General features: G+C 39.6%; 1 long non-coding RNA gene across 8 annotated transcripts in view; it reads left to right on the forward strand.

Moving 5' to 3' along the window:
- Window positions 1–23,375, forward strand: part of LOC125332860 — an 81,534-nt gene extending 58,159 nt beyond the window's left edge. For 3 of the 8 annotated variants that reach the window (XR_007206635.1, XR_007206640.1, XR_007206639.1), the window contains 3 exons: window positions 3,118–3,156; window positions 9,364–9,542; window positions 21,458–23,375. This is a non-coding gene — a long non-coding RNA (uncharacterized LOC125332860). Of the gene's footprint in view, window positions 1–3,114; window positions 3,157–9,363; window positions 9,543–11,397; window positions 11,958–21,457 lie in introns of those variants that run through there. The other 5 variants (XR_007206641.1, XR_007206636.1, XR_007206634.1 and 2 more) reach the window with 4 other exon arrangements.
- Window positions 23,376–25,108: the final 1,733 nt, after the last annotated feature.

A 25,108-nucleotide genomic window follows, 5' to 3' on the forward strand; every position in this document is an offset into this window, starting at 1 on the left:
CTGAAGAATATCCATGGAGAAGTTTAGGACAGCTTGAGGGCCAGCTAAAACCAAGGATGGCATTGCCCAAGAGCCTGAACTTGGTCTTAACTTGCATAAGTTTTCCTTCCATGCCTTGGTGTGGACAGATGATACTTCTGAAAGAGACGATACTAAATACCTGTACCTGTGCTGAACAACATGGAAACAACTTGGCTGCCAAAATGGAACTTAGTCTGTTGAACAGGAATTTAAGTGGAATATTCTCTACTTGTTACAGCGATTAAGTTGCCCTGCATAACTTGAGATTTTCTGGTTTTCCTCCAAGAACATTTAGAAAAGGTTTTCATAGGATTCAAACATGATTAATAAATGTTTTGACAGCTGTACACAATGAGAATTCCAACAAATCATTTAGTCCATTCTCTGATTTTACCCAGCGAATAATTTTTTGCACTTCACATAATCCAGTTTCTCAGATAGGGTTGCTTTGTGCTGACTTGGCATACACACATTTCACATCTGTAATTTATATCTGTAGAGACTTAAGATACCTAGTAGGCTTTTACACACCAGTTTTAGCTGAAAATCAGTATTACAGTGACTGAGGTCTTTACAGAAGCGTTGTTTCTGCAAGTCTGAAGCTTGATTTCGGGCTTCCCAGGAACAGAAAATAATCTCTCCCTCAAACTTTTCATGGAGGGCAGTAAGCAGCCTTTAGAAAAAGCTCTGACAGACTCAGACTGTGTTTATGTGCAGAAGTCATACTGGGACAACGTTAAAAAATCAATGTAAAATCCTAGTGCAAACAACAGAGTTTAAAATTAATTACATTGGCTGAGTTTCTGGCTGTAAATCATACGAGTAATTTCACTAGTGCTACCAGAGTAGGCATTCCCGCCAGACCTCAATGGGAGCTTACTCACGTATATCATTTGAAGTAATCCTTTTGAGGTCTTATTTATGGATTCATGGAAAGCACGATGCCATCCAGCCCCACGCTGGGCATGCTGTCATTAAGCACTGAATGGCAGAAAATGCAATTTAACTTCTCTGAACAGCGTCATTTGGAATAGTCCCAGGAAAACCCAGCATAAAACTAATTTCTAGCTGCATCAGATATGTAAGTATTTACAGAGCTCTTTGTAAACATACTGCAATTAAAAACATTTAATAGAGAACAAACCCACTTCACCATATGGCAAATCATCTTCAGTTAAGGCAAGAGAGCCTTAGTGTCTGACAAAGAGGGCAAGAGAGACAGCCTGTAAATTCCAAAGACTTGACAGAAAAGGGGCCCCCAAAATAGCTTATCCATGTTGGAATTGTGATGATGACATAGAAAAAGTAGCCCCAGGCCTCAAATCTTTGCCACGGGATACAAGGACACCTGTAAAAATCCCTGTGTAGGACCAACATATCTTATATGAAAAATAATTGCTTTAAACAGCAGGAAGTGTGAGGTGCAGCATTATCCCAGAATATCTAAACCTGTTAGTGCTGTCAAGAACTGCGTCAGGAGATTAATCTCCATCTACACAAGGTTTTCTCTCAAGTTAAAAATTCACATGCAAAGTCAGCATGGAGGAAAAAGGCTTACAGTGGAATGGAAGATATACCTGATTCCTGTAGCAAAACTCTTGGAGTCCTCCTTCAGGATACATTTGGTAGAAGGTAATAAAAAGATGACTCAGAAGATTTAACCAAACTCTTGAAATTTCTCAGAAACACAGATTTTTCCAAACAAAGTATAGGTTTGATTTTTTTTAAAAAACACAGAAATTTGATATGTCCGCTTAAAGAAAATTAATACTCCATTTGCTACCAAATTGTGTGCTGGAGTCCCCAGTTGTGTGCAGAGCCCCTGAGTGACCCTAGCTTTTCAAATCAGGTCTCATACAAGTTGAGAAGAGGTTTTCAGGGAAGAGATGGGATGTTTATCATTCCCTGAAAACTGCTAATGAACAGCAACACCTAAAATGATAGAAATCCTAGGCCTTTGATTTCCAGAGTACAAAATAGCTTGGGGGCCACGGTAACCACAGCTGCAGCAGCAACAGCTCTCCCTCTGTACCACATAAAGCAAATGTCTGCTGCACAGGAAGTGATCACCAGGAGTGCCAGGTTTCAGTCAACTTCCAGAACTCCCTGGGGCAGAGGTTCAGAGGGTGAGCTTGGTAAGACTCAAGCAGGGATGGCCAATGCCTTGCAGAAAGTGCTGCAAAATACACAGAGAGAACAACAAGAACTGGAACAGGCAGGGCCTAAGCCAACAGAGGGAGAAGCCGCCTCACTTCGTCCCCATGCTGGCCTGCTCTTGTGGAATTTGTGAATCTGCAGGGAAGCACATCTGAACACACTTGGAGTGAGGCTTGGCACAGCCAAGAACACCCCTCCAGAAGCCCAGCTTAGAACCTGCAGTGATACTGGTGACCAGAAGTACCTGTACAGAATCCATTTTTAATGTAACTTTTACAGGGTGTCAGAGTTGTCAAATGGCTCAGAAACACCTGAGTAGTCTTCGGTGGATTAAATGCTTTCATAACAGGTTGAAGTTGAGTGACATTTTTAAGCTTCAATTTGTCCTAAGTGAACCAATATGCAAAACTAATGAGATCATAAATTTTTTCCTCCAGTTAATGTACTAGGTAGAGGATGGAGAGCAGAGAGAGGCAGGAAGATGAGAGGCTGCCCAAACTCGTGAACTTGATTAAACCCATGTAATTGCAACAAGAATAAGACCCACAGAAGCAGAACCATTATTCACTGGGCTACAGTATCCCCACCGAGGACACAGCCTTCAGCTGCTCTGCCTGCCCAGGGTCCAGACTAACCCAGTGCTTTTAAAGTTACAGCAAGAAGCTGAAACATAGGGTTGTTTAACAAGAAAGCCACATCCTTTTTTTTTTAAGGTTCAGTAAAATAATGTGCTGCTGTCGCAACGCAGTAACTGCAGTTTTCTGTGTATCATCTTTGTAAAGACACAGGGACAGTCTGGCAATGGCTGTCACTGCAGGAGGGCCAACAGGTTACATGTGTGCACCTCCTGAATTGCTGCTGCTACAACTGCAGCAAACAAAATGCACGAAGTGTCACTGCAAAAAGCAACATAACCTTATACCTTATCTCTGTCAGCAGATACCACGCATCAACAGAGACAGACTGAAGAAACAGCAGGTAAATACAGACGAAACCCATTCAGAGTGCAACGCTTCAGCTACTGTGTTACAGTAACCACATGTATCAGAGCATGACACCATCTCCGCCAAAATTCTTACTGTTTTTGGTCCTTACAACTCTCATTTGAGATGAATGATTGGCATTCTCCAACGAAAGGTACTTTTTTGATTATGCATACATACGCAGACCAACTTACCAAAATTAAACCTATGCATATTAAATTGCTTATTATGAATTGCTTATTATTATTATGAAAATGCTTATTAAGAAAAAAAGTACTTTGTCTTAGTACAAAATGGCTACTTGAAAACTAACAGCTTATTTCAAAATTTAAGTTCAGTAAGCCCACACCTTGGCACATTTGTAAAAAGGCATCCACCAAAATCCTGTCCTTTCCTGGGAGCAGAAGTACCAAGCACTGCCACAAGACTCCCCTCTGCCAGATGGGGAATGGACTGGTGTTGCACAAGGTGTGCTGCCGCTGTTGGGAGATAGGGACATGCAAGCACTTAACGATCTCTCTGCCTTGTAGTTTAGCTTGGAAACTCTGCAGCCCTTGGAAACCCTGAGTGTCCAAGTTGGGAGTTCTTTTAGTTGTTTAGGGGCTCCTCCCATCTCACCAGTCATAGAATAGAGCAAATTAAGCATGATGCAATTGTGGTGTTATTCACATGGTGCTTGGGGAGGACGATCAGGTTTTGAGTTCACCAGGACTTCAGACATGTGTAAGATAAACACAAGACGATAAAATTCCATGTTTGTTTGAAAGCTAATCCAGTTTTGCTAAATATTCCAGTATAGGCTCATGCTAATTAAAGTGGAAACAGTCACATTTACTCACTGCAACATCACCTCTTTGCAATTCTTCCTTAGGGACAGTCAAAGTAACAAGTCACAAGGAAGCTGGAATTCCCAACCAACCTGACTTGAATATGTAGACCTGTAGGTCTGATAACAAGAGTCACTTTTCTGAGTCCCTTTCAACAGATTTATAACACCTCCTATTTTTCTCATATTTCTTTACAAATTTCTTCTTTCCTTTTCACAGCTCAGTACTGAAAGAACACTACACAGCAGTCTCTTCAGCTGCTGCTTCTTTCCCTGTTAGTTAACACTGGTTTGAGTTTCCCTAAAGAACAAGGTTTGTGTGTCTCATATTCATAATTAAGACAGAGAAAGGAAAGTCCGTTGCCTGGCAGGCAATCCTACAGCACAGCAAACCAGATCAGTCCCAGATTCTTTTGTGAATTCTGCTAAATGAGATACAGCAAGGTTCTCAAATCTAAGCTCCAGCCTGTGTCTCAAATCCTACTTTTTCTTTTAAAAAACCAAGACATTTGCATTTTTTTCATAGTGAAGTTTGTTTTCAGAGGATTACATTGAAAAACACAAGGTCCTCAGCCTTCAGCAATGTGGGCAAAGTTCTTAAGAGACAAAGTTAAGGCAATAATGTTAAGGAAACAAGACTTTCCAGGGAGTAAAGCCAGACTATAACACACTGCTATTGATGGATGATATTTGGTAGCCTTCACCTCCCCCATCACCCAACAGATAGGATTTCACATTCTTCGTATTGACACAATTCTTACCTTAAACACACCTTTTCCCTGATAACACCTCAATTCTTAGATTGTTCACCTGCAGATCATCTCTTTGCCTTGTGCTGTGCACCACTGGCTATTAAGGATTGGAACGAGACCAGCCTGTTTCTATTATATCCTTGGATTTGAATTACAGAAGTGGTGTAACTCCCAGCATGCAACCACAACTGAAATGAGCTAGTCCTTAATTAAACAGAGGTTGAAGCTCATTGTTTAATTAAACAGATGTAAGTGCCTAATCATTCAACTATTCCAAGCATACACTGCATATCATTTCATCTCCCCACCCACACAATGAAGGCACAGCTCTAAGACTTCACTGCAATCATACTATTTCAAATAAGCCAGCCTATGCTTTCAACAGAAAAGAGAAATTTCCAGTGACTGGATAAACATGTAAAAGAAGAGTGAATGGGAATTTACTGAGAGAGCCATTTCCAGTAAAGTGTGTGTGAAATGAGAATCTCTCTATGGAGCAGGAAATAGCCTTGCAGCACACCCACACCTCTTGGTTTTTCTGACATACAGAGGCCACACTATGAAAGGCTTTCCAACACCATGAATGCCTTTCAAACAACACTGTTGCAATGTAGGATACCACACAGATCCTTGTTTGGGCAAAGAGGATGAATTTTCCTCAGAACACTTCCAGAAAGCCCGGGCTGTGTGTGCACACATCCAGGCAATGCCTCAATGATCTACGAGGGGAACCAACCTACAGTGCTACAGACTCTGCCTTGTGTGTTCCAGGGGAGATGCCTGACATCAGAGGACATAGATCCTTTTTGTGCAGCCGTCATAAGATTGTTACTTTCTGGAGCAAAAGAATTTATCTGAAAGGAGTTTGCTGCATGAAGAGAAAACCAAAACTGATAGGTTGGGCAGTCAGCTTTTTACCCAAACCGAACAGATCCAATTGTTTATGAGAAGAGCAGAGGGAAAGAGATTGACAGATTCTCCAGATTCTTCAAGCCACCTGGCAAAACCAGGATAGATTTCAGCAGGGATTAAAAAACATGGACTGGGAATCTGTATTATAATATTTAGCAGTGAAAGGAGCCTAAGACATAGGCAGAGAAGCTGTAGGTACAGTCCACGTTTGACAGGAGAGTCACCACAGAAGGACCCGTGTGACTTTGTGTCCAACCACTTGTTTCCACCCCTTGTGCCAGTGGCTGCTGTCCTGTCAGGCTGCACTGTGGCATGCACTGAGGGTGGCAGTGCGACAGAAAGAGTAGCCCCTTGTCTCCGTCATCCAGTGATTTCAATGTCAAACCTGTGGTGCCAGCTGATAGCCCAGCACAAGAGCATTTGTTAGCTGGATCAGGTTTGGCTGAAAATAAAAGTCACTGGCCCAGACCAGTAAAGCACAGAGAAAATGAAAAGATGAGGAAGGTGTTAAGGATAGGGTTGGTTTCTTAGTTTTGTAAGACAAATGCAGATTTAAGAATTTACATCAGATTATTTGTATTGTTATCATTATTTCAAATGGCAGCTAATTTTTAGGGACTTAAAAGTGAACAGTCAAGTTAATTTCTGCAGTGTTGTTCAGAGGACAGAGGAGATAGCAGCCTCACCATAGCAGTAACAAGAAACAAAAGTAGAAGAAAAAGAACTTCTCAGGTGAGCTTTACCAAAGGCTTCATAATGCAGACCTGCCTGTGCCCAGCATTAGCATCTTGACCTGAAGGCTCAGAGTTTTCCTGGCTGCAAGTACCTAAGTTTTAACTCAGACAAACATGTGGACTGTTCACTGTTTCCTTCGAGGGGAGGCAGGATCAGACATTTTCAAGGGAACAGAAGTCACTTATTTATAGTATCAAGCCTGTGGCCTGACACAGCCTGGATGTCTGACAATTCAATAGTGAGCAAATAGCGAGACAACCCCACACTGAGGAGAATGTGCAAGGACTTATCACACCTGGAAGGAGGGAGTCCTTTATACTCTTACTGCCCAGATAAGCAGCCCAGGCGTTAGCCCTTACAAGTGTGTGAAAATTATCTGAACTTTTACAGATACCCAGCTATGAAGTTGATTACTGAAAAAGCACAAGACATGCAGCAATTACTTTTCTGAAACCACGCATCAGGTGGGAAATAAAAATATGGAAGCTGTTACATGGGGGAGAATCAAAGACATTTGAAAACAAATTGTTCTAGCTCAGCTTTTCTGTTCCTCAGTGGTAACAGGGTCACATTTGCTGGCATGAGTCTTTCCATGAGAGACCAGATAATTTTGAATAGGTTTCAAAGTGAATACTACAATGCAATCACATAGGTTTTTTCCCATCTGTATCACTTTCATAGGGGAAAAAACATACCAGGTAAGAATTATTCCACAATGGTAAATTTGCAGTCTTTGTGTTGGGTTTTTTAGCAGACTGTAAAGTAAAAAAACCAGAAATTTAAACTTCATATCAGCCACTGCTAACAAATGACTGTGTGCTGCCAGTAATGTTGCAAAGTGACAGGATTCCTGTTGTTAAACTTGATGAGCAGCAGCATCAACAAGGAACATGTAACAACCAGTGAACTTTCCACAAAGACACTTTGCTTCCCATAGATCTCCATACATAACCTTTACTGGTCTCAGAAGGATCATTACATCCATTAGACTGTGGACTCAGCACTGCTTTAGCTCTTAAGTTAATACAACTGAGACTTTTTTTTTACTTTCCTATTGGGAAGTAGCATGTGCAATTTTAGTGATTTCTTAGATCGTTCTATAAGTAAATCAAATATTCTTTCAAGCCTAGTTATCAAAATTGTGTCCTTTGATACTACATCCTCCATCAAACTGCAGTAATCTAGATCAACACATTTTAAACCTCCACTACCTCTCCTAATATCATTCTAGCAGATAGAGTAATTAAATTTGTACATTTTTTTTAAGTCCTACTCAATAAATCTGAATAAATTAACAACACATTACTAAGCCTGCTACATTAAATTTGCATAGTGCATTTAATGAATATGCAACCGCAAGTGAAAAGGTCTGCTACTGTGAACCTTCCACATTAGCATAACTACTTCCAGCATGTTTCTTAAATAATGCACTCATTTGCACATCACTGACTTGGCTAATTCTGACTTCAGTCAGGGTAGCCTTGTAATTAAGACTCTTGCTTTAATTTTTAATGAAGTTTATGTTACATCAATCCTGACAGTAATGAGGGGACATGGAAACAAAAAGGCTGCTAATAATTAAATTCACAAACCAGTTTGAGGGATAATAATTCCTGAGGAGAAATTACATGACTAATTATTAATTAAATATTCATACTATTGCAGGGCCATCTCCCTTAACTGCTCCTTCTTGTTGGTAATAATGCTGAGATGTGGATGCCTCCTGCAACCATTCTGATTTTAAGGTCTTTGGTTAATTTTAGTGCACCATTAATCAATATGACACAAAAAATAAAATTGCTTTAATTGGTATCACTTTATTGTTTCTAAATATTACTACAGTTGGTTTAGTTGTGTAGAATTAATCTAGTTAGTCGGTGCCCATTTTATGGCAACATAAATCCAGTTTATATCCATAAACTTCTAATGGCAGGACAACTTGACCTTTTTTTGTAGCATTACTGTTTACAGATAATTACACCAACTCTTTAAAAGGTTGTTTAATAGCTTTGCATTCATCATAGTAAAATGAAAAACATGCATATTATTTAACTCCAGACTGTTCTAAGAAGGTCTCAAAGACCCTAATTTACCCCTGCTGAAAAGTAAGCAATATTAATTTGTGTATTTTTAAGAAATCTATGAGAGCTTTTCCTCAAATGCATACAAACAGATCAAAAGTGTTTATGTATGGATCTCTATTCATCTTTCACACATTTTACATGACATATGTAACACAGTAACAGCCCTTCAATGACATCTTTCACAGAAAGAAATATGTCAGTATGTGGGTTTTCTATCACACACGTCTTGAATTGATAGTTTTCCAATCTCTCATACATAAATGCCATAAATTCACATAGGAATTAGCCTGATTAATCCCAATTTACATCAACATTTCTATCAGCCAGGATTCTGCTTACTGAAAGTGTCATAATAAACCTTTAGGATTACATGTTTACTAAAAGAAGTCCAATTTGTAGGAAAGTTTAGCAGAAGGAAAGAAATTCCTTAAATGAAACTTACTAGTCACCAAACTCAGTTGGACCATGGATTTGTTTTAAAGTGTAAGTTAGTGCTTTAAAGAGGGAGTATTTTGCATAGCATAAAATTGATTCTCAAATTATTAAAAAGACATAAAGCATATCCTTTTATCCTGAAGGGGCATTTGGAAATTCTGAACCAGGGCAAACATTTCATTTTTCTAATAATTCAAACCAGTTGATTCATCAAAGTGAAACAAGTCCATCACCACACATGGGGCAATGATTCCCTTTAGCAAGCACTTGTAACATTACTACAATCTGACAGGTTTGTAGGGCATTATTACTAGCTCTGATTTGTACCACTCTATCCCTTTTACTAAATCTTAAAAATCTTTTTAACTTTTCTTTTTTCCTCTACTCTCTTAAACTAACACCTGAAGGCAATTTAAATATACCACTCCATAATGAAACAGCACTTTCATTCTCTCTAGAATTAAGACGTCATTATCAACCATCTGTTCCTGATCCTACTCTCTATTTCTTCCATCAAAGAAATAATTCCAGGCATGAAACACCTCATTGGAGCAACAATCACCTGAAACTCCTGGAGTGCTGCAATCTGAGGGTCAGCTTGGCTTGCAGGGGAAACAGCACTTGAAGAAACTTTCAGGTAACTTGGTGTCACTTTATGCAGCAGGTGAGGAGAATTCCTACTGGAACTTTCTCCCCATTCCCTGTCTCTACAAGCAGCACCACTGCATTGCTACCTGTGCTCCCAAGAGTGCAATATCTGGTACACAGGACAAAAGGCATCTGCAGTGTCCTCAGGTCAAAGCCCAAGTTTAAGGGCCAAAGATACAGGGCTCATACTGAGCCATCTCCATGGAATTCTTGGATTCTGAACTAGGATTTAATGGTAGCAGCTGGAAAAGCACAATTGCAGTTGAGCTTCTCTGAACATCACCAGCAGTTTTACAGTTTTACACACAGAAGCTGTGTGTAAAATTTGACATGATTTGCTTTCACAAATTTAACATCCTTCTGCAACAGGATAACCACCCCGTGGGAGGGAGAATCAAAAAGGCAAACTTCATGGGTTGAGATATGAATGGCTTACTAACTAAAACATAATAGAATATAATAATCATAACAAAAAGGAGGGCTAGGGAGAAATAAAACCCAAGAGAAAGAGCTGTTGTACAGAACAATTGCTCACCACCCACTGACTGACAGCCAGCCTGTCTCTGAGCAGCAATCGGTGCTCCCCAGTCAACTCTCCCCATTTTGTGTGTGACATTCCACACCTTGGAGCATCCTTTTGGCCAGTTTGGGTCAGGTCTCCCAGCTGTACCCCCCACCCAACATCTTGTGTACCTTCTCCCTGGCAGAGCACGAGGCCCTGGAAAGTCCTTAATTTAGTATAGACATTACTTAGCAACATCTAAAACATCAGTGTGTAATCAACATTACTCTTGTACTGAATCTGAAGCACAGAACTGTGCCAGCTAGTAAGAAGAAAATTCATTCTATATGACCCAAAATCAGGACAAGAGCAAACTCTAAAACAGGTAGAAAAGCACCCTCAAGAGCAATTTCTAGTGTCAAACTCCACTGTCAGGTTGGGCTCTCCATGCTTCCATCCTGCATTAGTATCAATCCCTACTTTCACTACCCACTTAGATGAAAAGAGACTGTGCTTATAAATCTACTGCAAAGTGGGAAGAATTGTGAACATTCTCAAGGAATAGAAATCAAAGTAATCTTGCCAGATAAGAAACACATAAACTAAATGGAGATAAGCCCAGAGGAAGACAACCAGATACAACATAGCATTAGAGCACGCAAATCCCATTGGGGAAACTGAAACAACTGGGGTTCTGTTTGTCCCATAGAAGAGGTTTCTCGCAGGAGAGGAATAAAGCCTGCTACTAAGGAAATTATTTTTCCCCACATCCATGATGATGGTAATAAGAAAAACTAGTCATGTACTTCAGCAGGAAAATTAAATATTAGCATTAGCACTGGAATATGTTGTGCATCTTAATTATCTAGGTTTAAGAACAGTGTAGACAAAAACCAGTCAGGAATGACTTCTGTAGCTGTGATCCAGACTTAGGAGAGAAGACAAGCTACATGTCTTCTTCAGGTATCCCAGTCCTGATTCTAGAATGAGTTCAGTTTTATGCAAAAGCTGTGGTTGTGTATGTGCCTGTGCACTACATCTACAAATCCATCAGTAAGACTGAATAACTACTAACAGGTCAGTTTTGAGGATTCAGAGGAATTAAGAGTGTTTAAATGAGGCTTTCAGCTCTCTAAGTAGATAAAATCATAGGTGCTGAATAGAAGGATAGAGATAACTCCCATTAGACATGGAAGTGAAAAGGATGAGGAGTGAGTTGGAATTGAAGGAAGGGACTGAGGGGGGGGGCTGGGTACCAAAAGCTTCCTTGTGAACAGGACAAAAAGAGGGCCAAGGCTTGCTTGGTGACTGTTCCTTTTCTCTTCTCTTTGTGCTCCCTCAGAAAGTGAACCTCTTGAGTTGAAGACAAAGCAAAATTCCAAGCAGCTCCATCTTGCACTGCTGTGGGCTGCAGTGGCTCAGTGCTCCCTGTGACAGAAAGCACAGGCACAAGGTGCACCTGTAAATCCAGAACTGATCTGTGCACCACAGCTCGGGTCCCAAGCCCAAGCCCAGCCTCTTTGCTGAGTTTGCCAACAAAAAAAAGACTGAGGTGATTTTGTGGAGACTCACCAGCATTTCCCTCCTCAACTCAAAATACATATGTTTTCAAATATTCCTGGGATTTTTTGGAAAGTTTTGGCTTAAAGTGTAAAAAAGAATGTCAACTGGCTCTTTGTTCTCCAGCTAATTTTATTTACATGAAAGAAAATACTTTAAAAGAAACACTTTAAAATAAATAAATACTTTAAAATAAAATAAAAGATGCAAGTATTCAATTTTGACAAGGTTTGTTTGGTTTGGTTTTATGGGGTTTTTTTGTTTTGTCTGTTTTTTAATTGGAGGTCTCTTCTCCATTAAAAAGAACACAGTTTTTGGAAAAAAGTTTTCATAAAAATATCTCCCAACACACTGAACATTTACTAGAAGATTTTTACTACCCTGTACTAAGATTAGTAATACTTTATTTTGCACAAAAATTACTGTAACTGAAATCTATTATTAATTTCATCATGAATTTATTCTTAGATGTGGAGCCATGATGAGTTCTCCCAGTGTGAGAAGATACTGGTCTGATCCTATATGAAAGCAACAACAAGAATTAAGACAGCAGATAGGATCCTCTAAAAACTATTTGGCAAGTGAATTATTATTTTATTATACTGCTTTTAAACAACAATTCAGTAAGAATTATAGGCTGAAAATATTTGAGTAGCAGAATGGTTTTTAAATTGAAGGAGTCTCTAACCAGCTGGTTTTAGGCACAAACCTGCATAGCTTTCAGAACTAGTAGAAAATACAGAATCTTACTAGCACTGAGGAGCACAAGTGGAGTGTTAACAGTATGAACTGCAGTGTGACAGAGTAGGATAATCACGTTATTGTAAACCTAATGAAAGAAATGGCACATGGTACAGAAAATCAGCATCCAAACAATGCCACTTCGACAATCAGCCCCTTCAAACACCACTCTCCCAGGAAGTAATTCCATATAAAAGAAGTTTTTTATATGTTCATTTTTCAGCAGCCACCATGTCAGTTAAGCTGACATTAACATTCAGTCCTGCAGGCTGTCAATATTTCCTAGAGGAAAGTGGCCTCAGCCACCTTGCAAGCCATCAGCAGCTACAGCATTCTGACCAATGTGAGAGCAAGGGCTCTGAGTCAGGGAGCCTAAGAGTTCCTGGCACAGGAAATCAGCTTGAGTCTGAGTGTCCCCTAATACATTTCCCTTGTACAACTTCTCAAATTTGGTAGTACCATAAAAAGCAGAAGACAATGTGAGGGAACAACCATACCTGAAAATTTGTGCACAGCTCTTTTAGGAATATGCAGACTCAAATTTAACATATGGACAAAATAGTCTGAAGACGTGAGACAGCATTTTAGCACATAGAATTCAATACGATTTCATAGCTAATAGGTTAGTGTGACCTATCCATTCCTAATATGATGTATACTGAAATGCCTAAAAATTGCTTCATTACCCTTGACACTTACACCTGCAAAAGCCTACGGTTCATCAGACTGAGCTTGCTGCCCAGGTTGTTTAGTGTTTTAAGACACACAGGTGCTTTTGGAGATACTTGGGCCATATCAATGCACATTCATTAGTCAATGTCTAATCTGCAGGAAGAATATGTAAATTACCTACTAGAAAGAAAATATTTAGGCAAAAATCCCTGTGCTGGTTTTCCTGCAGTGGCCAGCAAAAGCTGAGTGCATTCAGTAGAGATGCAGAAGCTTAATAAAGATCTGAAGTTAACATTGTTCTACTTTTAGGTGGAAGTCGAGAGAATATTTTTAAGGTAAACTGGGCAGCAACACTGCCAGTCATTTCCTCTATCACATTTCTCAGCTATAAGCAAGAGGCAATGCAAAGGGACTCTAACAATGCCAGACAGCACCAGCCATACCCCCAAATCCCAGGTGGACTGGTTTTGTCTGGAACAGAGAGTTAATTTACTTCACTGCAACCTGCATGGTGCTGTGCTTTGGATTTGTCACCACACAGTGCTGATATCACACAAATGTTTTAGCTACTGCTGAGTAGAGCTTACACAGTGTCCAGGCTTCCTCCTTTTCTCACTCTGCCCCTGCAGTGAGGAGGCTGGGGGTGGGCAAGAGGCTGGGAGGGGACACAGCCAGGCCAGCTGACCGAAGGGATGTTCCATACTGTACATCATGCTCAGCAGCAAAACAGGGGCAAAGAAGGAGGCAGGGTGGACATTCAGAGTGATGGCACCTGCGTTCCCAAGTAACAGCTACATGTGAGGGCACCCTGCTTGCCTGGAAACAGCCAAATGTGCCTGCTGACAGGAAGTAGTGAATGGATTCTTTCCTTTGTGTTGCTTGCTTGGGCAGCTTTTGCTTAATCTATTAAATTGCCTTTACCTCAACCCACAAATTCTCTCACTTTTGTCCTTCCAATTGACTCCCCCACCCTACCGGGGGTGCAGTGGCTGTGGGTGCCAGGCTGCCTGCCGGAGCTAAGCCATGACACCAGTCAAATACAGCACAAATCTGTATTTTGGCCATGCACAAGCCTACCTTTAGCCTGCTGGTGTCCATAGCTGTGCAGCACAGCTGGCTGATCAAGTTTTTCAGTCTGCATTTACAAGAGCTACAGTCCCCTCTATGCAAAGCTGCCAAGACTTTTAACCCCCAATACACCAATTTCAGATGCCACTGCTCATTCCTCCCACTTAGTGACATGAAATCCCAATCTTGCAGCAGTTCGCTTCTCACCCTACAGAACAGTGTGGAAAGCACGGTGTGTCCCAAACACCTTTTCTGCCAGAATTTGGGTCCTTAGCAAGAATAAAATAATACTGTACAACAGTCTTTTTGCTCACTGCAGACTCTGATACTGTCTGATAATGATAATTCAGTTTCTACTAATGATTATTTCCTCAGTACTGTATTGTTAAGATCTAATAGTTTAAACACCTAATGACAATAAATGCAGGTTTATTCACGCAGTGTCTTTCCATTGTTTAAAAACCAGAATTTTAGTAAGCATTCCCAACATTTATTTCTCAAAACTGGAACAGAAAAATGATGCCAGGATCAAGTGCGACGAGAACTCTAAATCCACACAAGGAACTCATGGTTTCCAAGGGGGCCAACATTAGTAGAGAAACCTGTTTGTGACCTGCAAGATGCAGATAATATTTTATAAATATAGTTTGATTTTTACTTTTTCAATCAGCAAAGCAGAATTTTCATCATACTTTCTATGAACTCAATTTGAGTTTTGTTTTTTATAATTACAGCAAAATGCAAGGATGGGAATTTCTTTTACCCTTCAACATCATGAACTAGTCAGATGAGAACTTTGTATTGCATAATACATGATGCCCTGCCTTACATGTGATATGCTTTACAAAAATCTTAGTCTAATTGTGTAAGACTACTCTTACAAAATATTCTCATCACTGGCGTGTTTAATTGAGCTCCTGAGAGGCAGTATCAGTAAGACTTAGGGATAAATAACTGGTAGTCCCATTGGTCTCACCAAGAATCCATTGATGTTTCATAAATCCTAGTCAGTACAAATCTAATTGAGTTACCATGCTGAATTAGCTTACATCTAAATGGCATTCATGTCTACAAATGGAATAATTAGAGGCTAGAAAATGGGATATATGAAGTGCTATCCCAAGTGACAACAGCAAGACATTTGTATTCATTCAATCAACTGCTTTAAAAAAGCAGATGCAATACTTGATTTGGGGTTGATGACAAGACAGTGTTATTGACTCGAGAAATGATATTAGACAGAGAATGTTAACTGCTTCTTCATAGCCATCTATTTATATTTATTCTAAGAGATTCTTCACTTTGATTCTTTCAGATTTTGCTTTAGGATACAAAGTCATTACATGACTACCATGACTACATAGTCCCTATTTTATATCTAGGGTAATGAAATCAGCTACACTCATTAGCGCTCTTCTTTCTGCTACTAGAATTCTAAGATGAATAGAAAATAAATCAATAAATAACAGGGCTTCAAACAGAACTTTCAAAGCTACTAATATTTTTAGCCTCAGCACTGGAGGAGTCTTTTTAGACAGAATAAAGCAAATAGGACTGTTCATTTTGTCACCTTGCTTAGCCACTTTGTTCTGTGTACTAAATTAAATAAGATACTGTTACACTCCCACTGGAGTCCGGTGTCACCCTGCCAGTGATACCCTGCATTACACACTGACATTTCTCAGATGCCAGTAGTTGGCTGGTTCAGGCTTAGTTAAATACCATCTGTTTTTTTCAGGACAAATATAAAACATTGCTATCTCAAACTGTATATAAAAGCTATTAAATTAGGATGAATCTTTGCAATGCTGGATAACAGATTCCTTTAATTCAGAAAGTAGTCTAATTTGCATGCATATTTTATTTATTACACCAATTAAGTTTTGCAAATAGTTTGCAATGAGGTCCCTATGACCTAATAATTCACAATTACTCCTGGGATATCCTGCCCACTTTAGCACGTTTTGAATAATATTGCTATCTCCTTGAGAAAATAATGCAATTTTTACATGATGAATTTATTAAGAGTGCACACACCTCTTTCTTAACCAATTTTACTCTAGACAGGGTTACTGGAGCTACTTTATAGACCTTTGTCATGTTGGTTAATGAATGCTTTCCTTCAGCTTCCTCTCTTTTCACATACTTGTCTCCTAAGCTCTTGTGGAAATCCCACATATATACAACCTAGATGAGCACTCCAGGTGGTAACACAATATAAATGAATAATAAACATTTGAAGCTGCCAGGAAGAGATTCACTTTCTGCTCTAACATTAAATAATGGAGAATAGTTGAAAATGGACATTGCGGAGCAAACTTATTGCAGTCTAACCTACCCAAGACTGGCAAACTTGCTTCAGATTTATACTGTGGAATTTAACTCACAAAGAGCTGTATCAGCAAATAAAAATGTGATAGTCACTTGTATCTATTCAAATAATGACAAGTTACATTGGCTTAGTTTATAAAAACAAACTACCATGTAGATTGCTTTGCTTTAATGAGCTTTATAAGGAATTTTAAATGAGCTCAGAGTATGAGAAAATGCTTTATTTTGGTAGTGTTCAATCAAGCATTGGCATTTCCTTGTACTTCACATATAAGGCTTCCTCAATTAAAGCATTCAGCTAATAATCTGCATTTCTATATTTTTAATTCCATTACAAACAAACCTCTTTATAAGAAAGAAAATCTGTAGATTGCAAAGACAGTTATCGAAGATTATATATTTGCTAAAAAATAAGAGCAAAAAAACCCAGGCTTATTTTTCATGTGACTTTCACATACAAACTTGAATATCTGCCTATGTTTTTTGGAGAACGTGATTCCTATGGCAGTAGAAATCTGCTCAAGAAGTGGGTACCCTGCAACAGAATGTAATTTTCTTTCTAAACTGTCTATACATAGTGATATAGGTCATCTTGGTATTCCTACATCTTTTTTTAGAAAGTTTACTTGGACACACTCAGATAAAACCCTAAAACCGATATGTCATAGTGAAACCCCCACCTTCCTGTGTCCTTTCAGTACTTTTGCCACCAGGTGCTTTCCAACACTTGAGAAGAGCACGGGGGAGCAGCAGAGGCCCCGAATTCCCTCATCCCACCAGCAGGAAGGCTGGAGCTGCCTGCCCACCGCTCCCAGCGCTGCCCAGGAGGCGCTTGGCTCAGGGAGCCTTCCTGGGTATTCCCTTTTCTTTGGTTTGACGTGCTCTGCTATCGCACTCTGCTCAAGTACAACACTGAACACGCACTATTCTTTCCCAGAGCTAAGAGCTGCTAAATATTTGTGAGCACATCCCAGAGAACACCGGCCTTTTGTTAGAGTTCACACACCTCACCCCTTTCACCACAGGTGGCAGTTCTCTCCCTGCGGGGTTTGCATCCCTTCACTACTCTCTCATTTCACACAGCTGTCTGATAACGAAATGCCAAGCACTGCACTCCTTGTAAAGCCAGGCCCTGCCTTCACACAGGGAAACCTCCTCTGGTGCTTAGTGCACACAGAGGGCAACATCTGCAGCCCTCACACTCCAGATCTACTCAGAAATAGCCGAAATGCTTCCCACTGCTGCCTTCCGTCACTACTGGCTCGTGCTGAGCCTTTGCAATGGCCCACCAAGTTTCCTGTCCCATCCCATGGCTGATCATCACCTTTCCCTCAGCCATTCCCATAAGTAATCTCAGTTCAGATTACTTGCCCAGCAAAATGGCTTCATTGGCAGCTTTTACCATCTCTAGATTTAAATTCTTTCCTTGTATGTCTGAAGTTCCCCTTAATAAAATGCACCTGGCAATATAAGAAGTAAAATGAACAATTCCCAATTAAACAACTACAGGGAAAAATGGTGATGCTTCTAATTAATTCTTTTTTTTTTAAAGTAGCTATTTCCTTATCCCCAGCAAACAGTTTCAGAAGGGAATGCTGCACAAGGCCTACATACAGCTTTGCTTAGAGTAGGACATAGCTTACAGGCCAATAAAATGAAGGAGTGAGTTCCATATTTTGGTTTACAGAAATTTGTTTTTAAACAAGTGTGTTCATATGCATGAGAAAATAATCCAAACCTGCAAAAACATACAGAATAAAAGCCTGTTAATACAGCATAACTCTCAAGTGTCTGCATTCACCGGAGCAACGAGGACTGAAACTGAACCCCTCCCTGGATGAGGGATGTAATGAAAGATCTTACAGAACAAGCTTAAAACAAAGCATGTTTACAATAGTCATAAGTGTAATAGGCAATAACCACAAACTACACAATATTCCAGCTCTTTGAGGTCTTTCTATTTTAATTCTGTGCAATTTCATTAACCCCCTTGCAAGGAGATGTGCTTGAAGGAACTCTATAATATAGGTCTTTTTTAGTAGACATTTATATTCCGTTGTTAATTGGCGAAGCAAGGAGGAATGAAATAGCCTGGGAAGTATCCTACAGGGAATAGCTTGCATTGGCAAACAAAATGAGCGAGTAATCTCACAGATCTGTTTCATTTTCTAAAATCCTTCTACAGCACCACATTTCCAAGTACAAGCGTGAAATGCAGCAAATTAGGATTAGTACAAACCATTTTGTTCTGTGCCAACAGTTAAGTGATGAGCAGGGCAAGTGAACCAAACCCCCATTTCTTCTGTGCACCAAGTCAACAGCTGGCGATGACAAACACAGGGTAGGACATCAACACCAAAAATGCTGTGGCAACCATGTGAGGCCAGAATAGAACACTTGGTTTCACGGTGATGGAGGGAGACTTGGTTGGACTACATTTCCCATCATGCACAGCATAGGAATATGATTGACAATTTTAGTAACTTCATTTTCATAACACCAGACTTGTGACTCGGCTCCAAGAAAAAAATACTGTGTGAAATTGGTTGGTGTTATTTAAAAGGACACAGACTAAATGATTGTTTATCAGTATACAAAATACTGAGTGAAATTTTCCCACAGGAGTAGCAGCCTGAATAGTATTAACAGTGCTTTAAACTGTAATGAATTCCCAGTCTAATTCACTATGAGGTTTCAATTTATACCACATTTAGAGTACTCCAGGTTCAAGTAATCACTGCAGTAATTAGCTTACTTCCAGTCCTCCAAAATAAACCCACTAATTTTTGCAATCAGCCTTCATTTGGTTAATCACCAGTTTAATTGATTTAATTAGTTTGATCTGCAAAATTAGTCAAGTGTAAATACTGTTTTGTAAACAGAGTTTAGCTCCAAGCTGTAATAGAGGGAATTCTAATTCAAAGCTAGAGTTAATAATAAAAACTAACACATACGATTTTTGTTGCAGTATCCAGCAGTTTTAAGTCTACAAGACACAAATTTACACTTTTAATAGATAATCTGATTTTATATTAGTGACAATACTGAGGACATTGTCTCTCAGAATTGTATTCCTGACTAATGATTTTTACACTCTGACAATTGACACTAGAACAGTGTTCTTACTTTCTCTAGATCAAGAGAAAATTTTTCCTTTTTAACTTCATTTTTGCTTTGAAATAGTGACAAAAGGCATTTATTAATAAGCAAAAGCAAAGGAAAAATTATATATAAGGAGAACTGCAGTTACTCCTAAGCAAACATTGTTTCCAGACATTTAAGAAGGCGCACTAGTAAAAGAAGCAAGCCAAGCTGCAACTCTGGGCAGTAATATACCAGGCTGAGGGAATGTCTAAACAAAAATAATGCCCTGAAATTAGAAGCTGAGCAAAATTTGAAATAGCTCTGGAATCAAAGATTTGGCATTCTAGCACAGCTCCATCAGTTGCTGACACTGACCATCCTAAAAGTACAGGTGATCCCTCTGAAAAATGCTGTGTATTTCCTGACAAATACCCAAATTCACCACGTACACATTAAGCTCTTTAAAGTCGCCCCAGAGGATGCAGACCTCAAACCAAGGTAAGATGCTGAGGATGAGCAGGCTGGCACATCCCTGGGAGGTGACAAATGCTGTCACACAGCACAATGTGTTACTGTCACACACAGCCCAGCCTTCCACCCCCAGCCACATAAAGAAAGGGAGTGACTGGGATTCACCAGCTATGACCAGGAAAGATCTCTTTCCAAGGAATGCCAGCTAGGAATAGCACAAATCCAGGATGCAGGTAAGGGATCTGTTCTTAGCTCTGCTGGGATGCTTTTGACATCACTGCCAAGTCATTTCGATTTCCTGAATCTCAGTTCAAACTGTAAATGTAAATAGTGTTCCTAACTCAAAAAAGATTGCATCAATCCATTACCAAAAAGGGGAAAATAAAAACTCCCTCTATTGAAAAACCAGAGTCTATGGACAAAACATTAAAAAATTCTCAGATTACTTTTCCCAATTAAAAAGTATTTATATTTCAGTTTGTTTTGAATTAATTCTATTCTATTTGAGTTTATTTAAAGATTTTCCTCTTCTTTTTGTACCAAACTTTACCACATCTCTCATCTCAATCTTGTGCCTAAGCATAAAAGATGTATACAACTTCTTTTCCTCCCATTTCTTCCACCCCCTTTTCCCAGCTGAACCCTTTCAAAATATTTTGAAATTAAAGAAATTTAACCACTATCCTCAAACACTTCAGGATTTTCTTCACTGTCTGATAAATTATCTCCTGACAGCAGGCCATTTTCCTAACTGCAGGGACATTACACCTTCAAAGAAGAAAAAGGAAAGAGGGAAGAAGGAAAAAAACCCACCAAAAAAATCCAGTTACCATTTTTTTCAGTTCTCTTCACTGTATGAAATGGAACACACCTGAGAAGAGATATATTTAAGGAAAAAAATTCAACAGTGAAAACAAGTTTCTGTTCATTGTGATTTGAATTTTTCTCACACAAAATATCTCCAACTTCACATCAAATGTTTTCTTCAAAGTATTTAATTTTTTGTTTCTTTGATTAGCCACTCGGGAAAAAAAAAAACAGCAACAACACATCCAAGAGCAACTTACTGCAGCCGTTCAAACTTTAGAAAAGCATTCATCCAGTTCTGGACAGGAGCAGAAGCCAGCCAAGAAAGCTGCAGGGCTTGCATCCAGCCCCATTCCTAAGCTCAGTGCCAGACTTCATTCCACCCATTGCATCACTGTTCAGCCCACATTCCACCATGGAAAGACACTGGAAACCCACAAGGTCTAAACTAAGAAGGAACTGCAATGTCTGCACTAGTTCTTTACTAGAAATAATTTTAAAGCCTTTTCCCCCATCTCTTATGATGTGTTGTGTGTTTGCAAAATCAGCTGTGAATACTGTTTTGTACATGTGGTATGGCTACCACTAAGGAGGGTTTGGGGGAATCACGTAAACCAAGTCCCAGATATTTTTATCCTCATGATTTGCATTGATGTCTTATTTGTCAGGTCTAATTATCAAGCAAATTGACTGAATTAAGTCAACCACTCTGCAGAACACCTATTTACACACATAATCAACAGCAGATTGAGGATACAAACCTGAAGAGGTTCCCAATGCTCTTCAGTGATGGGTCTCTTCATGGAAGACACAACGCTGCTGCAGCCCCATCTCCTGAGCAAACACACCCTGTGTAAGTCCCTCAATCTCCCTGCAGGACTTGTGTGAATAAGTAACATTTGCTGCATGAAAACAAAACCCCTAATCACCAAACCCTTGAAGAACAGCACCCTGTGGAATAGATTACAATATTTTAGCATGTTTGTTTCATTTGATGTTTCCACCAGAGCTCCTTTAACAGTGATACAAACTGCACATTGGGTACTCATTACACCACACTGGAGAGAACAGGGATCTTGTAAATACCCATTAAACTGGGGTTACACTTTCATTCCCTGCACACTGTGTCTGAGCTGAGGCACAAACTCGTGTCCTTGAGAGCAGGAGTTGGGGCATATTCCTGGCATGCTGCCACTCTCCATGAAATATGTCCTTTTTACAGATGTTTCTTATACTATTGGGAACAAATTGCTCATCCACATGCACAAAGACATACCTGGATAGACATAAGGTATTATGAAGAAAAAAATTTATGTCTATATTCAGTGAAAAGTGGGTCTAAACAAACTCAGTTTGGAGAGTACTAAGTGTGGACATCTCTCATTTTCTTAAACACAAGTCAGAGATAAAGGCCACGCAAATTTCACAGGTGGGTGTAGAAATGTGCATCACTGAGTTTAACCAAATGCAAAGCAGAATTGAAGCTTATTAGCTTTGTTGGCATATGTAAGCAACTTATTAACTAGTTCTACAAATAAACTGCAGTTTGTCCCATTGCATCCTGTTGACAGATCTGTCATACAACTATGAACAATGGGAAATTTCCAGAGTTTCTGAAGCCAATTCCTGCTAAAGATAGAGCACATCTCCTTTTTTTGTGAAGTGAAAGGTATCCTCAGATTGTTCAGTTATGGAAAGACCTGTTTGATGAATGAGCTGGACAAGATCTTCAGCGTGCACAATGATTTGACATCAAAGAGCCCTGCAGGTAGGGCAGCTTATTAACTTATAAGACTTTTAAAAAGGTTTTAGCGTTTACACACTTATAAAAAGAACACTTCTGAAAGTTTAGAGGAAGGGAGTCTATTTAATTTCAGAGTCCCATCTCCACAATCACGAGGGCTGGATCTCTGCATTGGCATTTTGGGAGGATCGCCATTTCCACAGTTCTGTCAAAGTTGCCAGAATATATGAGAAGATGTTTAGACCAGATTCCTGCTCTTAGTTTTATGCTTTCTATGGAAAGATCCTGCATATGCCTGGAGTGGTGTGGATGTATTGATATGTAGGCCAGAATAAATACTGCTAGTGCAAAGCCTTGTCATCAATATTCTTTAAAAATCCAGTACAGTAGAACAAACTTAATATTGGCTTAATAACAGGTATTATATAGAGACAAAGTTGTTGCTTTAGTAGTTAGAAACCCTAAAAGCCTTTGTCATTGAACTTTATCACTAAACTTGGGCTCCAAAATCCTATATACCCTGAGAGCACATTGACCATATTTTAACTAAACTGCAATTTACTTTATTTGATTTTTATAGTGAGCCGTTTTAGCTTTGCTCTCACAAGAGCAAGAAATTAAAGGATTGAAATACATTCTGTATTCTTGTTTATATGTGTTATTCATGTTTTGCAGTAACTGATGGATTTTCTAATTTGTAAGATTTCTTAGGCAATCAAGGGTAACACTGAAACAACAATGAATGGATAATGAGCACACTTGCTATATTTGATTTAATGCATTTGGCCAGGGTGAACCTATTTGTGTTTGTTTCCTTCAACCATATGTTAGTAAAGTTTCATTAAAATGAAAAAGGGTCATACATATTCCTGCAAAGCATCCTGCACATTCTTCAGCAGCTTTCAGGCCAGTTAATTTCATGTTTTGAAGGACCAAACAAACTTCAACAGAAGCTTTAAAACTTATTTGAATTTTAACATTCACATCAACTTATGTTACTGATGATGAGTGCTGAGAACTGATTAAGACTGGTCCATAAATATAACACTTAAAAACGGAAAATAGAGCTACACACAGTAAGTAATTCTTGTTAGAGTCACAACAAAGATTTCCCCTCACCGCTCCAATATTGGTTACTCTTTTTCTCCCTTTCCTTATGGTTTGTGGATGTAATCAGAGGAAATAAGAACGCACTGCAGAAAGCATGCAGCACTACAGGCCACATGTATAAAGGAATAAAAGACCATTACTTCATAAACATTCCAGGAGCTCTCAGAATTTCTGGCAGTACCAGCAGATTTTAGGCGACTTTGAGCACAACGTGGTCCCATACAATTGCTTAATGACCACCCAGGCATAGACTCAGTCTCAGATACACACCAGAGTTTGAGTCTTAATTCCAAAACGAAGCTACTCACCCTCTGCCTCCGATCAAGGCCTCAAAGTTCTCACAAAGGAAATCTCTCCTTGGCCATGAGGACTGTATCCATACAAACATTCCCTTCTAGATGTTAAGTGGTTCCCCCTGAGCCGAGTATGTTTTCCTCCTGGCCCACGCCCTTCCTGCGTGTCAGACAGACGCTGTCTCCAGAGGGGCTGGCAAGCTCCTGTTAAGCAGCACTTGACTCCAAGCTGCCTCCAGACCCACACTCGCCACGCAAACCCAAGGAGTCTCCCACCAGGTGTATCCCATAAAAGTGAGCATACATTAGTGCCATCTCCTTTCTTTCCCCTTACCACCTTCTCTAAACAGAGACTGTTCCAAGTCATTGCCGCTGCTTAAGAGGATGGGTTCAGGGTAGAGAAAAGTTAAAAAAAAAAATTTAAGTGGGTAGGAAGAATGGAGGAAAAAGACTTTTATAAATCTCCTGGAATTTGTTTTGAATGCTAATTAAGACCAACTTACTCTTCTGAATGCCTGTGAGGTCACACCCCCACAGCAATTTTCACAAATGCTGACAATTACTTGCAAATGCAGTCAGCAGTCCCTTGAGTACCCTGAGCATCAGGTGCCAGTCCTTATCTTTGAGACACCAACAACAAAGAAGGAACTTGCACAGAACTTTCCCGTGGTATTTGAACAGGTTTTTAAACGACTGAAAATCACCTCAGTTTTTATAATCTATAGCATCCCTATGGTCATTCCTTATTGTCCTGATTTATTCCTCTAAATCAGGCATCACCTTCCACGGATCTAGTTCTGCGGCTCTAGGATTGTTAATTTGCCCTGCAGCACGTGGTCGTATCGGGTAATGTAACAGCCAAAATGAACAAAGAAACGCTTCTGAGGATACTGGGTGATACTTTGTATTTCAGACTTGAGCAGGAACACACTGGTTTTAAGGATGCATCCATTCCCGAGCCTCTCCCCTCAGGACTTCTTAATAAGTGGGTGATACCACATGACTGTCATCATCTTCAAACGGAAGTCATTTTGCTGAGACCGATAAACCACAAGGAGCAAATGCTGATATTTTTATGATTATTAATGGAATCGAGGCCTGAAAATTGCAAGAGTCAGACAGACACTTGTAGGAATAATATAATCCCAATTAACAGCAACAGGTTTACATAG

Source organism: Corvus hawaiiensis, chromosome 13, assembly GCF_020740725.1.
Source record: "Corvus hawaiiensis isolate bCorHaw1 chromosome 13, bCorHaw1.pri.cur, whole genome shotgun sequence".
NCBI lineage: Eukaryota > Metazoa > Chordata > Aves > Passeriformes > Corvidae > Corvus > Corvus hawaiiensis.